The sequence below is a fragment of the Lissotriton helveticus genome, chromosome 2_1, assembly GCF_964261635.1.
Source record: "Lissotriton helveticus chromosome 2_1, aLisHel1.1, whole genome shotgun sequence".
Taxonomy (NCBI): domain Eukaryota; kingdom Metazoa; phylum Chordata; class Amphibia; order Caudata; family Salamandridae; genus Lissotriton; species Lissotriton helveticus.
In genome coordinates, this window is record NC_136059.1 from 1,198,006,401 (window position 1) to 1,198,023,369 (window position 16,969).

Here is a 16,969-nt window from a genome sequence, read left to right on the forward strand (position 1 = left end):
TTTGGGCCTTAATGTAGGTGGAGTTGTGGGTGTGTCTTTTGGTCATGATTTTTTTTTCTTATTTCTTTATTGATTTGGACAGTGTTTGATTATTTTTCTCAGGATTTAAACGTAGGATTTGTTGTGCATGATGGAGATGTTCAGTTGACTGGGAATGCCGCTGACAGGGGCAATTGAGAGGTACTCCGAGTCTGTCTCACTCACAATGTGCTCTGTTGCAGCGTTTGGGTACGCGTCGGTCACGACGGGCTGTTTTCAATGGTAGTCACTGTTTCCCGTACGTCTCGTTATTCCAGATTGTGCTCCATGCGAGTCATTTTCCTTTTGCACGCATTGCATCGTACTTGCACGGTCGTACGGAGCATGTACGTGTAGTTCGGGTCCAGTCTGGGTCCGTGTTGGTCGATATGTTTCGCGTTCCATTTACGGGCGAGTCACTGTTTACCGTGCGGCTTGGGCTTGCGGATTACGCTCCATGAGACTTGTTTGGATATCACAAGCATGGCACCGTACTCGTACGGTCATACGGAGTGTATACGTGTGGGTCAGACTCCAGTCCTGGTCCGTGTCGGTCAGTACGTTTTACATTCAGAATTGGAATCAGGCCCTAAGTATTAATTAATAAAAAATAAATTACTTTCCACCCTTAAACCTTGCAAATGCCACAACCCACAAAAACATTTACATAAACAAATTATTAACATATTTAACCAAATTAAATATCAATAAAAAAATTAATATTAATTAAAAAATGATCATTACTTTATTATAATTAAATTACTTCCCACCCTATCCCCATATAAACACGCAACCTGCTAAAACTTGCTACAAAACTAAAAAACACAACATTTTATTTAATTAAACTACTAAAAATGTAAATAATATACTAGAAAACATACCAAAAATTAAAAAAGAATATTTTAAACAAATATATTTTTAAAAACTATATCAATTACTTCTTTATTTTAAAAAAACAATATTACTTACCATAAAATAGATATTCTTGACAACGATATTCTTGCACTCGATATTTCCATCCAGAACATTTTTCACTCAATAATATGTCAGTCAAAATTTTTAACTCGATATTCTGTCTCACCACCGTCAGGCGAACTCCTATGGTTCTAATAGAAATAAAAACAGTTTTCAATGTTCACAGTGTTTCAAAGATGGCAAATGATTTGCCCTGTAACAGTCTTTCTTTTATTTCTATGCAGTCTGATGTGCATAAGTTCCTGTTTAATCCTTCCTCAGTTTTAATTGCTGAGAATGCGATGCCATCCTTCCTGCTCCTATGCAATTAACCGAATCTCCTGCTCCGGGGAACTAGCTGAGCTTGCCACATGGCTCCATTTGAAATGTTTTCACAAGCTCGCTTTCCAAAAACATTAAAATCACACCCACAAAGTTTTTTTTAATCAATGCGAAAATGGACGCGAACCATTAAATATTAATGGCCAGACAAAGCTTGATAAATGAGCGCCAAGGAAAATAACATTGAAAGTTGCAGAAACACCATAGAGACGGTTGCCCGACTGTTAATCACTATTTCTATATATAATCACCACAGTTGATAAACGCCAAAGGAAAATTAGAAGCAAGTGTTTGGCACAGTTGAATAGCTCAACCGTATTCGCCGCGGTGCGCATTCCACCGCGGTGCAGACGAATTCTACGCGTTCGCAGATCGGACGGCCCCTAGCCGTCCGACGCACATGCACACCATGACGTCGGACAACCGGGTGCCATCTGACACATGGAGGAGATTAATGTCCCCTCAATTGAAAAACTAAAGTTGCAAACAGTACCTGCCCATCTATAAAAGTGTTTCACTCCACAACACTTCTATCGACAGCGACATTAGCTTTAGAAGTGCTGACATCAAGCTTACAGGTGTCGGCTCAGCTGGATGCCAACTGAATCACATCATTGATAATATCTCAAACTTAGAAATTGGGTCTCCAAATGGCACAGTAATGCACCCTGTCCAAGTAGGGACCACAATCCTAGTTAGGGTAAGTCCGTAACGCACACCATAAATTATCCTGTGCTCACCCTCTGGTAGCTTGACACTGAGCAGGCAGGCCTAACTTTGGAGCCAATATGTAGAGTATTTGTGCCCCACAACATACATTCACTCAGTAAAAACACCACACCAGGTTAGACATATACATATGATTTTTCTAAATGAAACAAGACGAAAATGACAATACAATGAGCAGAACTCAAGATATGAATTTTTAAAGAGTAAAAGTAAAAATAGTGCTTAGAAGCAATAAGCACCTATCTGGTTACACTGGACTGGGGCAAAGTCAAGAGTTTAGGTGTTCTGCAATGTGGCGCGGGATAGATATGGGAGCCAAGGAGGACCGCTGAACACAGTACCTTGATCCTGCTCACAACAGCAAGGGGTGAGGTGCAGCTGAGCGATGCATCAGTGTCGATCTCGCAGTCGAGATGATGCGTCAATTTCCTTCATGCAGTGGTGGTGATGCATTGGTTCTGAAGATGCTGCACCAAGCAGAGAGGCGTTGGTTTCACAGATGTTGTGCCAGGTTACTCCACGTGGTCAAAGGGATACGTTGATCTTTCCACACTGCAGCAGCAGTGATACGTTGATTCTGAGGCAACGGTTCTTTAAGGTGAAGTGCTGGATCTGACTGTGTTGCACTGATTCTGCTCCCGCACCATGGTCATTGTGCTGGTTATGCTACAGGCCCCCCAGAGATGTGTCAATTTAAGTGAAGCAAGCACCTGGATCCATCCACTTCCAATGACCCAGGCACAGGAGCGGATGATGAGACTTTGATAACCCTTAAGTCTCTAGCAATAGGAGGTAAGCCAACAAGCCCTTGGAGGTTACATGGGTTAAAGACAGAGTCCATATCTCGCTTTCCAGCCCTGACTCCAGACTCACTACAGGGAGGTAATCACCCCTGTGTGTGGGTGCAGGATACCACCTATTCAGATGTCAGTGTCAGCTCCTCCCTCCAATCCTGTCCAGGATGAGCCTTCAGGATGCAGATGGGCACTCAGACAAACCTAACCTCCCTTTCTGTGTGCTGTCTAGAGGGCACGCACACAGTCAAGCTGTCACCCGACCCAGACATGTATTGGAGACAGGCTGCAGTCACACAGCGCTTTGAGAGCGGAGAAATGCCCACTTTCGAAAAGTAACATTTCAAAATAGTAATATTAAATCCAACTTTACCAGTACACAAGATTTAACATTATCATTCCAAAGAAATAAAACATGGCAGAGCTAATCCTTTCCAATCAGGAATTAAAGCTTAAAAGTTTAATAAGGAATTCCCATTGTTAAACAATGAGAAGAGTAGGCCTCAGAGTAGTGAAAAACAAATTTGGGTGTTTTTCTCTACCAGTATATGCAAAACATAAAAGTACATGTTCTACCTTTTACTTGCACAGTACCCTGTCCTATGAGCTCCCTAGGGCCTAAACTAAGAGTGATTTATGTGTAATAAAAGGAGAGTCTAAGGCGTGGCAAAAGGTTTTAAATGCCAATTTTGAAAGGGAAGTAAAACTGCACACACAGGCTCTGCGGTGGCAGGCCTGAGACATGTTTAAAGTAGTTCTGTGGGTAGCACAATAAGGGTCGGAACATGTGTTGTGACATTGAAACGAAAACAGCTGTAATTGTATCAATGAAATAAAGTCAGAGGCACAGCATGCTTGCATTGCCATAACACATGTTTTGCCTAATGGGATCATCCTTTCTAACAAGACTACTTTTCAGTGTGTCATTCTTGCTGTAAATTACCAGAAAGGCTTTTGCTGTATGCACCAATAAACAGCATTTGAGTGAGAAAATAATAGTTGGAATTTTAGTCTGAGTCAATAATGGATTTTTCTCCTGTGCACATCATCTATAATATAGTTATATTAGGATGGCTGACCTACTCTTAGGAAACTTAACAGTATTTGCTTTCTCAGCTCTCATCCTTTTTTCTTTCTTCTTCCTATTTGCTGTGTCCATCTTGAGATGATGTCATCCTTTTGTTAATTCTCAATGTTCTGCCCTGCACAAAAGAAAATACTCTTTTCCATCAAAGAACAAAATATTTTGGCCTACAACCCTATGTAGTCCCAAAAACCTTTGTAAAAGTTCAAAGATCAGACCCGAACCAACTGTACCATTTACTGTCCTGCTAAGGGGCACCTGTCCTACTCCCAGCTTAAGCTTGCTTTTTGAGAGAAGAGCAATAAACTGCAACTACTCTGTGCACACTAATAATCCCACATCCAACAGGTTACAGGATATACTGAGAGGGATTCCGCTTCCGGGACGCTGATATTGAAAGATGACTGCCGCTCGTCACTGTACCAGGCCCGGTATCGTACTGGCCCTATCCGGTGGGGCTCGGACTTGGCGAAGGGGCCCAGCAGTCCTGTAGAAGTCAGCATCAATAGGGGGTTAACAGGAGGTGCCCGAGCGTGACATCATTAGTCGCCATTAGTGGAGTGAGAGCCCAGGCCCCCACAGTGGAGTCAGAGCTTGGTCTGGGAGCGGCAAACCTGTGAGCTCCCGCTCGCCCCCCCCCCCTGGGCTTTTTTTGGTTAGCCCCAGCGGGCCTGCAATGGCAGAAAATGCAGAACCCTTGGAGGCCAACTGGAATTCTCCCACCCAGCCCCGCAGGGCAGTGACACAGATGTGGCAGCAGGAATCAAGTTGAGAAAAGGTGGGAATAGGCGACACAAGGTGCCCGAGCATGACTGTATTAGATACCGCTTGCTGAGTGTGAGCCCGGGCCACCGCAGAAATGGCCCTTCCAGCTTTGGTTACGGCTTGCGGTCGGCCTGATCTACTCCCACTCGGGCCCCTCCGGCATTATTTACTAGGCTGCCGGTAGGCCACTTGGACACATTCGCCCCACAGCTTAATTTGACTTGATTTCACAGCCGCCCCACAGCTTCCTCCTTTATAATGGTATCTCAAAGCCCTCACAGAGCCTCCACAAAGCCCAGAATCTTTCTTCAAGCCTCTCCGTAATAGCTCTCAGCCCTTATCAATTCCCGCCGGACTGGCGGTATACCTTACTGCCCTTATGTGCAGCAAAGTAAGGTCAAGCCAAAGCGGAGCAACAGTGCCTAAATTGGCCTTATAAATCCTCTGCGCCTCCCCCTTAATCAGAGGTGGACACACAGGGCTTCGATCCAGGTAATCTTTCTAGCTGAGGAAAGTTGTTTCTTACATCATATGGTCATTCTTTTGCACTAAGATAAGCCCACATGCCCCAGTATCATAACTCAACAGTTCTTCCCCGCCAACTGAAATTCATCAAGGACTTGAGGGAACTTCTTGTAACACACCATGGTAAAAAAGAGAAGCCTGGCTTGTAAAAAAGCAGGTCACCCCTTAGACAATTGCTCCACCTTGCCTCAAGAGATCGTCCTGCAAGATCTCAGTGCGGTGACCGGCACGAGCCCTGTGCTTGACCTCGAGGACCAAGGGGCCTACATGCTCAAGCAGCTAGACACTATTGGGTCTACACTAATTAAGTGTGACCAAAGGAAACCCCAGGGGCTCAACAACACCACCTTGCAAAGATCTCCAGATGAAAAGCTGTGCCTTTGCTTTTAAACAAACAAATGACAACTGACCAAATTCATGTGATCAATAATACACATTTTTCCCTGCATTTAACTCTTCTCTCAACTCTGGAAACTCAAGCACAAGCTAAGATAATAACTAGCACTAAACCTCACACTTTTCAGTTGCCTCATAAGAAATCCAGGAGATTTTAGACAGTGTTAAAAATTCATCACAAACTCCTGGAAACCCTCTCGGGAACCAACACTAGGAAAATAACAGCTAGTCCACCAAGCAACCATGAACTACAACTCTCCCTTGACAGTGGAACCAGTGCCACCCCCAGTAATCAAACCAAGAGATTACATCTCAACAAAGCCAGAAATAGGCGCCCTCACTAGATATCAGAAGCCTGCCGTCATCTTCTGATGGATGAAATTGTATTCGTACAAGATCATGAACTTTGGCTCTCAAAGGCACTTGTGACTTGCCCACTCTCCAGCGAACAGCAAAAAGAAACTAAAAAAACTTTTTTTAAAACAGCACCCTATAAAATGGAAACTTACGACAGTTGGGCCACACACCACATCGGTAAACAGTCAAAATATCGACTTCAAAATATCGACTGGACATAATATCGAGTTTTAAATATCGACTGGACAAAATATCGACTGGACAGAATATAGACAGCAAAAATATCATTTTTAAGGTAATTAAAGTAATATCGACTGTTAAAAATATAGACAGTTAAAATATCAAAGTATATAATATAGGTTATTAAAATTATCTAATTTTTAATAATATTGATTTTTTATAGTGTTTTTTATGTTATTATATGTGTGAAAAGTGTGTATTTATGTTATAAATAATAATAATTAATGAAATTTGTATTTTTTAATTTTTTCGTTATTTAATTCTGTAGCGGGTTGTGGGTTTATAGGGGAATAGGGTGGGAAGTAATTTAATAATAATTAATTAAATATGTAAATTTATTTATTGTTATTATTTTTTAATTATTTGTTAATTAATTTTTATTTGGTAATTCATTAAAATTTAATTGGCAATTAATTTAAATTAATAGATTAATTGTTTATTATGTTAATTTTTCTAATTTATTTTCTGTAGCGGGTTGTGGGTTTATAGGGGAATTGGGTGGGAAGTAATTTATTTATAATTAATTAAATATGCAAACATATTTATTGGTATTGTTGTAGAATTAATTGTTAATTAATTATTTTATGGGTAATTAATTAAATTAGAATTGCTAATTAATTTTATTTAATTGATTAATTGCTAATTATGTCAATTTAATATTTTATTTTCTGTAGTGGGTTGTGGGTTTATAGGGGAATAGGATGGGAAGTAATGTATTTATAATTAATTAAATAAATCAAAATCAATTTATTGAATTTAATTTGAATTTATTGTAAATTAATTTTTAAATGTTACATTATTATTTGTTAATTTGTAATAATTTGTATTAATAGTTAAATAATTGTAATAATTAAATTTAATTTGTCATTTTAATTGATTAATTATTATATTATATTAAATTCGTAATTACTCTTAATTAATTTTTGATACATATTAATTTATATTTATTGATATACTATATGAAGTATTTAATTTTGCTACTGTTGCACTCTCTGGAGTGGGAATAGTAATTTTTACCCCTACGCTATCCAACGTTTTCCCTACTGTTGCACCCACTGGAGTGGGAATAGTAAATTTTACCTCTACGCTATCCAATGCTTTCCCTACTGTTGCACTCACTGGAGTGGGAATAGTAATTTTAACCCCTACGCTATCCAACACTTTCCCTACTGTTGAACCAACTGGAGTGAGAATAGTAATTTAAACCCCTACGCTATCCAACGCTTTCCCTACTGTTGCACTCTTTGGAGTGGGAATAGTTATTTAAACCCCTACGCTATCCAACGCTTTCCCTACTGTTGCACCCACTGGAGTGGGAATAGTAATTTTTACCCCTACGCTATCCAACATTTTCCCTACTGTTGCACTCACTGGAGTGGGAATAGTAATTTTAACCCCTACGCTATCCAACGCTTTCCCTACTGTTGCACCCACTGGAGTGGGAATAGTAATTTTTACCCCTACGCTATCCAACGCTTTCCCTACTGTAGCACCCACTGGAGTGGGAATAGTAATTTGTACCCCTACGCTATCCAACGCTTTCCCTACTGTTGCACCCACTGGAGTGGGAATAGTAATTTTTACCTCTGCGCTATCCAATGCTTTCCCTACTGTTGCACTCTTTGGAGTGGGAATAGTCATTTAAACCCCTACGCTATCCAACGCTTTCCCTACTGTTGCACTCACTGGAGTGGGAATAGTAAATTTTACCCCTACGCTATCCAACGCTTTCTCTACTGTTGCACTCTTTGGAGTGGGGATAGTAATTAAAACCCCTACGCTATCCAACGCTTTTCCTACTGTTGCACTCTTTGGAGTGGGAATAGTAATTTTAACCCCTACGCTATCCAACGCTTTCCCTACTGTTGCACTATTTGTAGTGGGAATAATAATTTTTACCCCTACGCTATCCAACGCTTTCCCTACTGTTGCACCCACTGGAGTGGGAATAGTATTTTTTACCCCTACGCTATCCAACGCTTTCCTCACTGTTGCACCCACTGGAGTGGGAATAGTATTTTTTACATTTTGCTATTGTACGTTAATAATATTGGATAATATTTAATTATATTATGTTAATATATATATATATATATGTTTTAATAAATATGATTGTTAATTTTTGTATAACTTTAATTAAATATTTAATTATTATAATTTAATTTAAGTATTTTTAAGTATATTTTAGTAATTAATCTTAAATTTTAATTTAATTTAACACTGTTTTAATAAAGTCGATATTTTTTAAAACTATATTTTTGTAAACGATATTTTTTACTCGATATTTTTGTACTTACCTGTTTGTACATACAAATTCAATATTTTGTCTGTAGATATTTTTTCCTCCATATTTTGGGTACACGATATTTTGTCAGTCGATATTATTTCAGTGATCCCACCACATCAAGTATATTCCAAAAAGGCAATGCCTGTAAGCTCTTCCCGATTTTTAATCAAGACTCGAAATCAAGCTGCGGGCCCGCAGAAAACACAAGCTCAGAAGACATCATGGAGGAAACACTATGGATCTCTATGCAACAGGACTCTGAGACAGGTAACTTAAAGAAAACAAAAATATTCGCCCTATCAGTAACCAATGGACATGATACTATAAAAACACCCACCCAGCTGGCCAACACTCCTCAAGCAAGTGTTACAAATTGGAACACCACTGGTGCTCAACCAAGACCCACAACCATTGTGGAGGCCGCCTGAAGTAACAAGGCTCCCCAGCGAAACACTAGATCAGACCAGGGAGTACCATCCACCTCAGAATATACTCCTTTTTCCAAAATAGGGTCTGAACAACAAACATCAGTACACTACATAGGGGACACTTCCATGCCTGCTATGTCCAGGTCAATGGCTAACAATTATCAATCTCCCAGGAAACCAGGGAAGCTCTTGGTGATCTTATTGCTCAGGCCCTGACAACTCGGCTCTCACCAACATAAAGGAGATATTAGAGATACCTTAAGTAACAACCCAACCAGCCCTAATCTAGATTTTTTGGGACAGCAAGAAACAAACAATTCCAGGCATACATCCCGATTGGGGGGAATGACATTGGCGGGAAAGTCAGAAGGCCACATCAACATGATTATTCCAACTTCAACTTGAGACAAACTCACCAAAGTAGCTCACTTATAAATATTCAGTCAAATGATTTTCTAGGAGGGACCAGCAACATATTTAGCACTCCTCAACTGTGGGAGACAATTGAAATGATCAGAATAAGAGCAATTCCTATGGCAGATGATCATGACGATTCGGGCCTGGTGTGTATCTCTCATTTTATCTCTAACAGGCTCCTGGACACACTAAATAGAAGTAATGTGCTCCATCTATTACAACACATTCCATTACTGAATTATCTATCATCCATCAGCTGATCTCATTTACATAGGATTCGCTCAAACTGCCGGAAAAGATACATCAGAGACCACAATTACCAATTGGGAATCTACTGCCATCAGAGACGCCATTTTTGAGAGATTCACTTATTTTTGAGGGATGGAGTATTGAGCTTCAAAAACGACATCTGCCAAAATACCTGCCTGTATTACACTTGGAGGACCCCACCGTACAGCCCAGAAGTATACCGAAGGGGGCTTGGGACGCCACCCACGACTGGCTACCAAGTACTTCAAAAGCGTTAAACTCCATGGTAGTATCCTATGTCAACAACCACACAGAAATTTTAGATGCAGCCAAGAGCTCAGAACCCCGAAGGTTTGAGCCAGCTGACCAACTTTCAGAGTGGCATCCGACAAACCAATTCCTAGCATCACTCAAGATCTCTTTCTCCAACCACTCACTCCCCAAGCCCAAAAACTACCAAAGGAGAATGAGCTCACAATCGCCTCATGGAATTTGGCTGGACTGAAATCCACCTTGACATCAAAATCTAAACGAGCATACCTGCAAAACAGTGATATCATCTGTCTACAGGTAACTTGGGTGCCAAACCCCACAGTACTATAAGGGTTTTCATGAGTTCGTTAAGCCCGACACACGTAGAAGCTTATTCGGCAGGCCATCATGTGTCCTTTCAAATTTTTATAATACTAACGGCCAAATTGAAGCGACTCCATTGAACCAAAACACCCCGGGCTGCAAGTAGTATCAATAAAAGGGCTAATGCTTGGTCAGAAGGCCTTCCCTCTGCTCCTTATCAACTGCTATTTTAACATTAAAAAAACCCACAAACAGTTGACTCTGTTTGTACTAGTTTAAAAGAATTCTTTTCTCTCATCCCTCTCATGAAGTAGTGATTGCGGGGGATTTTACCGTTAAGATCCTTGGCAAAGATTCCAAGAAGGTACAAATGAACAAGCAACAAGTCAATGAACTAATTGCCTCTTTCAATTTAATGTCGGCAGACCAAGTGACGACACGTCCCAACTCCGAAAACATTTACAGACCTATCAACAATCGACTATATTTTTACAACCTCTCCCCTGGCTTAACACTTGTTCAATTTTGAAATAACAAATCGAGAAGAAAGTGATCACAATCCCCTAGCCTTAACATTGGACCTGGGGCTTCCAGCAGCAGACACATTTCACGAAGTGGGTACTTCAACAGGAGCAAAAACAAAGACCCTTGTCAGGAGAATCAAATGGTGCCCCACACACTCTGCTCAGGTGCTCAAATGTCATAGCAGGCTGATCAACAACTACAACAACTTAACTGGGGGAGCAATTTTAAATCAAGGGGACACAATGATCAAAGAATTGCTAGACGTCATTATGGACACCCGGTGCCGTTATCACCTCCCAAAGCCACCCGAAAGCATCCATCAGAAACAGCGGCCCAACCAGTGTATCAATTCATAACAGAAGAACCTGAGGAGAAGCCTCCACCTAAGCTAAAACTAACCCAAAGGGGAACAACTTAAGGATAGTTAAAGACTTTTAAGAAGCATACAACAACACTGTATGGGAAGACAAGCCAGCTCTGCAAGGAAAGGAATGGCTAAAGATGCACAGGATGCTTAAGGATAAACCACCTGTCCGCTTCTGGCACTACGTGAATGAACTAAAAGCACCGTATTCAATGGGGGAAAATGGAGTTTCTGAAACCGGATGGAAGAGGCAATTATCTAGTCTATTCTCCGGTCATCACAAAATGACAATCAGTATGGACAAACAAGGGTCCACTGAGCAGATTTTAGCAGGCCAACAGGAGTTCTCTTCACCATCTCAAATCTTAAAATTCATCAAGGATATGAAAGGTAACAGAGCACCAGGCCCCATCGATCTTCCAGCATGCATTTTCAAATGTGCACCAGAGGATTTGACATCTCTTTTAACCCCGCTTTTCAATTATGCCTTTAGCTTTGGCCAAATTCCAGAAGCATGGAGAAGTTACACTTAATGACCAATATTCAAGAAATCCATCCAACTACCACTTAATAGCTTTGCTAGACTTAGAGGCAAATGCATATACACAAATTTTATTTAAAACGCTGGAAACCTGGGTAACGGTAAAAGGGCTGCTCCCATTTTTCCAAACAAGTTTTCGGGGAAGAGCAGTCAACACTGACATTAGCAGCGCTCAGCCAGCAAGCCACTCAACAAAAACAACTCCCACTCTTCTGCTGTTTCATAGAATATACTGTGACATTCGATAAAGTTGACAGACCGATGCTGTGGAGGAAGCAGCACACTGGGGCATTTCACTTAAACTCCTAAGGGCCATAATCTCTCTGTATTCTGCAACAGGGGTTTTTGTGAGAATCATCCCAAACACATTCACCCCCACAATCCCAACTTTTGGGGATTTGAAGCAAGACTGTGTGCTAATATCCCTGCATTTAAATTTTTACACAGCAGATTTGGGGAAGACTTTAGCAAATAGTAGCCTTGATCTGCCTCGTCTAGGCGGCAGACTGCTTCACATCCTTCAGTGTGCGGATGATATTGTTATTATGGACCATACTAAAGTGGGTCTCCAGAGAGCACTGACCAGCCTTCATGCATACAATGAGAAAAACGTTCTCACCATTGATCCAGAAAAGACCAAAAGAGTAGTATTTGGCCACTTTAAGAACAAGAACTCCCTTTCATGTACCATGGGACCTAATACCATCACTACGTCACCCAAATATAACTATCTGGGGGTGTGGTTTACCAAATCCGCTCAACCTTCTGCCCACCAAAACTCACAAAAAAAGAAATTAACAGCAATCATTTATGGACTAGTCGGTCTCAACATTAAATTAAGTAGCCCTTCTGCCCAGGGAATAATCAAAGTTACTCAAGCCTCCCTTCTCCCAACTTAACAATACAGATACCAAGCCTTCCCTGGAACCTGCTCGGAATGCCTGGAACAGGCTCAGTGTGTCAGATATAGGAACATTTTCCAACTCCCGAAATATCTCCGTAGATCGAGACTTAGATTGGAACTCGTCCTGGTAAAACAATCTCTAAATACTGAGGTGGACTTTTTGAAATTTTGCATTAGTATATTGAAAGCACCAGAGAACTCTATCAAGGCCTGTCTCAAATCCATCTTTGAGAATCCGGGATCCCCATGGAACACACAACTACAAAGAGCAGTAGCAACCTCTGCAATAAACCAAGCAGCATTTGCACTGGAGTCCATTTGCTACACAGCATGGAAAAAGACCATCAATAGACAGGTACGATGGGCCTCATTTCAGCAAGATCAAGCCTCTCTAAAATCCTCTGAGATCTTGCGGCACTTGAACTCTTCATAGTTGGTTGCACGAACCCAGCCTTACCTATCAGTTGCCATCAATCGCAGAACATGGAGAGACATCATAATGGAGGAGCCTGTAGGTTATATAACTATAAACGAGAATCATGGTTGCACCTCTGTGCTGCTGCCCTGCCATGACTGAAGAAAAGAGATCTCTACTCCAGCCAATATTTTCGAGGTAGGGGGTCCGTACTTGCACAGTGGCATCAGCAGTATGTCTCTTGCAACCTGATACTACCATTTTTACATGGTGCTGGAAATATGTAAAAAGACTTAGAGACACCATACATCCTTGTCTTGGACCCCCTCAACTGCAGTACAAAGTCCAGAAACGTATAACGTACTACTACACAAAGAAAACGAGAACTAAACAACTGAGCTGCCTGCATCTGTTTCTTTAGGAAAATTTTCAAGCTCAACACATTCGTCATGCCCATGCGTAAATTTGCAGGCTGTATTCCCTGTTAATCAAATGGCAGCCCCCCCACCCCAAGGCAATCTGATCTATTTTTAAAAAAGCACTGTAACCATTTTCAATTTTAACATCTCAAGAATGTAGCTATCTTCAATGCCTTTTAAACTAGGTTTGTAAGTCATTTTAATCAAAACTCCTTAACCCGTTGCGTGCTCGTATCGGCCAACGGTCGACGCGAGCACTACCTCCCGGATGCTGAGCACTACCAACGGCCGACGCAGCCCCGCCCACTGCGTGGAACGCCCGCACAGCGGCGTAGTGTCCGCCGCGGCAAACGGGTTAAAATGGTTTTACAAATATTGATTATAGCACGCCTCAGCACTTTAGACGGCTAGACCAAAACTACATTCAGGCCTTTGAGAGATGATCATAACCACACATCTCATTACTTCAAAGTAAAATAGAACTATGGCTTGCAGAGACTAGCATTCGTTTAAATGCATACAACTGGTATATATATTTACATACTGTGTATCATTATTGTGACAACTTTCGTAATTTCTTTTACTAGAATGCACATAAACCACATAGTTTGCTGTTTTTATCGCATAATGGTCTTTTAACTAATCAATGAGTAATAAAATAATTCAAATGATCCACAAAACTAACAATAACAGTAAGAAGACTGTCACAGTCCGAAAAACAAAGCACAAGTAATTTATAGGAAACAATGACAGACTAAAGTGACAGGCCACTTCAGTGAGCATGCAATCAAAATGGAGGGTTTAAAGTAAGTAGGAAGTAGTGACGCTCAGCAAAAATGTACGCAAGTGCACAGAAAAACTCAAATAAATACTGTGCTAACCAGGTAGGGAAGACCCTTGAAACCCCTAAATGCGTGTAGGGAGAACTTCCTACATCCAAATCCTGGGCATATATATATATATATATATTTTTTTTTTTGTGCCTGCCAGTTGCACAATACAGGAGCACCGCCACGTTTAGGGATCTGGACAATTGCTGGCTTCTGCTTCACGGCATCTGCTTTTTTCCCGGGAGGGATAGTCCAGTTCCCGCTTCGCCTGCAGAGGACCCTGAGCAGTGAGGTAAATTGCCTCGTTTCGGACATTCTACACTTGCATACTTGATCCCTGCATATGTGACTTTCTGCATGCAAGGCTGTGGCGTTATAAGGGGACTTGAGGACGGGCATTTTGGCTCGAGGGCAGTGGAAGGCTTGGTCACCGTGCCCTGCTTTGTGACCGCAGTGGGGATTGCCTGCACATCCTCTCCATTCCACCGACCCGAATTGCCACGAACATTTGGCCTTTTGGGAGTTGTAGTCTCTCAACATTATTTGGACTACGACAGGTGTGCATAATTGTCAGGGGGAGGAGCGGATCCCGCCAACACTACATCAGAGGCAGCGGGAACGGAACAACACGGATGAGGGCTCCCGGTGTTGGGTACTGAGGAAGGCACCACGCCGAAATGCATCTACCGCCACTGGGGCTGCCTGTCTGCCAATAAAACCCGTCCTTCTTGTCCCCCCCGGGGCTTTTGCTTCTTTCTTTTGGAGGAAGGTTTTCGTTTATATATATATATATATATATATATATATATATATATATATATATATATATATATATATATATATATATATATATATATATATATATATATATATATATATATATATATATATATATATATATATATATATATATATATATATATATATATATATATATATATATATATATATATATATATATATATGATAACAGTATAAGTCCATTCAAGAGTAAATATCATTCTAGTTCGCAGAAGAGTTGTTTCCTGTTTCTTTTTAATTTGTATCACGTAGAAAAAAGACCAGCAAAAGCAACCAGCCGACACCTGTTTCATCTAGGAGGATACTCCCACGACTTCTTCAGGGCTTTGCGAAAAGTACAGTGAATCGGTAAGTCCCGACCACGGTGATAATTCCAACCCGGCTAGAAAGTAGAGTGGTGAATCCTACGACGTATATACAGTGAAAGTGTTGTGACTTTGTAGTGATCAATATATTCAACAAGCCGGTGACAAGCCGGTGATTATTCCAACCCGGCTGTTCTGGAACGCAAGTAGAATGAAATGAAACCGAGTACAAGCGAATCAGGAAAGGGGGGCTGCTCGGCCCCCACGCACATATGGCGGGGCCCGGCTCCCCCCTACCCCATACTCTCAGTGGTGGGCACGTCCCACCCCCCTTGTTTGTCGCATCAACATTACGTGGCTGGGGGCGCCCCACCACCGATTGGTGCAGGCTCCCTCCGTCGCCCGGAAGCAGTAGGACTGCTTCCGGATCGAGGGGGGGTGGCCTGAAGGGTTTAAAGGGCCTGGGGAGCGCAGGAGGCACCCTCTTGCACCCGCACCCCCCAGGCTCGCTCCGTGCCCCCTCTGTGAGGGGCTAAATATTTTTTTTTCATTTTTCAGATTACGGCAACGTGGAGGAGGAGGACTGAGCGAGTTTGCGCGGAGCATTTCGCGGCGTCGAGAGAACAGCTCCAGGGCTATTTTGAGCGGCCGGAGGTTCGTGAGAGCAAGCGTACCAGGATATAGAAAGTAAGGTATTGCCGGCGCATCATCAGTAATCGTGTGGCCTAAGCACGCCAGACTGAGGACGCTCCACCGGCTGCTGCCAAGCTCGATCGGGAACCCCTGACAAGGAGGCGGGCTGGGAGCCTGGGAGCGTGGGAGCGTGCGCGAGATAGCACAGTTGTTAAGGCAGCCCCCTATGATGGAAGTTGAATAAACTAGCGCATCAGTTTCATAATCTGAAGGTCGACGAGCTCCCGTGGACAAGGCTTTGTTGAGCTCGATCTTCAGAGAGGGCATTTATTTCCTTCATTGTGCATAAAGGGGGGCGGGAAATGATCGAGACTATTTTGTAACAAGGCAAACACCGGGCGAAACAGGGTCGGCCCTGGTTAGTGATTGGATGGGAGACCAGTCTTGAACGCTCCCTGCTAGCTCCATAAGTACAGCTACAGCAGGGAAATTTAATAATGCAAAACTGTTTTTAGACTGCTGATTGAACTGGGGTTTGCTTGTGGGTCACTGCAGAACAGAAGGGTGGCCCGTGGCTAGTGCTTGGAGGGGAGAACATATCTGAACGCCTCCAGGTGGCCTGTTTTGAATTTGTAATCACCAAGGTGTATAGCAAGGGGTTTTTATCACTTTAAAAGCTGCTTTTGTTAACGCGGGAGGGGGGAGCCTATTGAATGAACAATGAGAGGGGTGATTAAGATCACAGTGATTTGAATGTTCATATGATGATAACTGCAAGGTCGCTGTCTCTTCGAGCAGGATTGTTCTAACTTCTCTCTCATCGTAGGCATATAATCAGAGGGCGCTGCGGACAGAGCTGCCGAAGAGTGTACGGTGGACGTTGCGACCCGAGGACACAGGCAGGCCTGCATTTTACTGCTTCTGTTGGGCCGCCGGGCTAGAGTGCGCTCGCCCAAGCACCCAGGCTAGCTGGTGTGTTGCGGTCACAGTTGCGTGGTGCTTACGGCCAGCCTGTGAGCCTCCAACTTTGTACAGGTACAAGGCACATCGTGCCCACAAGTGTGTCATTTT